A 1,904-nucleotide genomic window follows, 5' to 3' on the forward strand; every position below is an offset into this window, starting at 1 on the left:
GGAGGGGTGGTCCGCAGCGGTGCAATTTTCTTACTTTTGCAACAACCGAAGCAACCTGTTGGCGCTCGCACGGCTAGGAAATGCCGACTGGCGTGCGTCGCCTGCGTTCAAAACGGTTCTGGGCACGCACACGGTGTTGACTCTGCCCATGTCAAACACTGCAGTGTGCAACCCAAGGGGACTCAGGCACCCCGCCCGCCCCCTAGGTGCCTGTGAACAGGCTTTGTATTTTTATTTTTCATCATCAAGTACACCGCCAGGTGACACTTTGTGATTTTTATTGCTCATAAATACAGTTCTCTTATTTGTAAATCAACGGAAGCAACATGTTGGCGCTCGCACGACTAGGAAATGCCGACTGGCGTGCGTCGCCTGCGTTCAAAACGGTTCTGGGCACGCACACAGTGCTGACTCTGCCCATGTCAAACACTACAGTGTGCAACCCAAGGGGACTCAGGCACCCCGCCCGCCCCCTAGGTGCCTGTGAACAGGCTTTGTATTTTTATTTTTCATCATCAAGTACACCGCCAGGTGACACTTTGTGATTTTTTTTGCTCATAAATACGGTTTTCTTATTTGTAAAACATCGGAAGCAACATGTTGGCGCTCGCACGGCTAGGAAATGCCGACTGGCGTGCGTCGCCTGCGTTCACATCGGTTCTGGGCACGCACACAGTGCTGACTCTGCCCATGTCAAACACTACAGTGTGCAACCCAAGGGGACTCAGGCACCCCGCCCGCCCCCTAGGTGCCTGTGAACAGGCTTTGTATTTTTATTTCTCATCATCAAGTACACCGCCAGGTGAAACTTTGTGATTTTTTGTTTTGCTGCTCATAAATACAATTTTCTTATTTGTAAAACAACGGAAGCAACCTGTTGGCGCTCGCACGGAGAGGAAATGCCGACCGGCGTGCGTCGCCTGCGTTCAAAAGGGTTCTGGGCACGCACACAGTGTTGACTCTGTCCATGTCAAACACTCTATAGTGTGCAACCCAAGGGGACTCAGGCACCCCCGCCCCAAAGGTGCCTGTGAACAGACTTTGTATTTTTATTTTTCATCATCAAGTACACCGCCAGGTGACACTTTGTGATTTTTTTTGTTCATAAATACACATGTATATATATATATATATTTGACACTTTGTCATTTTGTCTGTTCTTTTCGCCACACGCCATGTTTATTAAACCAGGGTTACCACCGGTCTGGACCCTGGCCGATATTTCAGACCGACAACGGAGTTCGGAAAGCCCGCACAAATTCATCTTAAATCCTCATATAGGACTTCCGAGAGCTCTTTGAAAGGTATTCTATTTGAAAACGCTTACCACCCTCAAAGTCGCACTTTTCTGGGCATTTTTAAAGTGTGACCGTTGTCTGAAAATGTTCTGAAAATCGTGTCCCCGAAAATCTCCGGGTACCCCGCCAACCTCCCCTGCCAACAATTGCAACCGTAAGGTCGGGCGGTAGGCCTACCGTCCAGGAGGCCCCAAAGCCCGCAAAACGCCATTTTGCCATTTTCTCATCGGGACTTCCGAGGGGAACTCATTAACGAGCTCCAGGAGTGGTATGCCAGAAATTGCAACTTGACCCGTCGCCGGGCACACCCGCTACTCTCTGCGGGAATACCCCCACCGGGTGCCGGGTAAAGGCCTCGGATCTGACCTCATGGACTTCCGTCTGCGCACGGATTTTGCTCTCGCGGGCCCAAGAGCCACTTTCCACGGCCTACCAACGCAATCCGAAGTGCATTGGCCAACCATTACAACGGGAAACACTTTGCCTCTCCGCCAGAGACTAAGTCCAATTGGTTAACCATTTCTCAGGAAAACACTTTGCCTCTCTGCCAGAGACTAAGTCCAATTGGTTAACCATTTCTCATGGCCGCAATTTGCCTGCTGTTCA

Source organism: Cetorhinus maximus, unplaced genomic scaffold (assembly GCF_964194155.1).
Source record: "Cetorhinus maximus unplaced genomic scaffold, sCetMax3.hap1.1 HAP1_SCAFFOLD_3963, whole genome shotgun sequence".
Taxonomy (NCBI): Eukaryota; Metazoa; Chordata; class Chondrichthyes; order Lamniformes; family Cetorhinidae; genus Cetorhinus; species Cetorhinus maximus.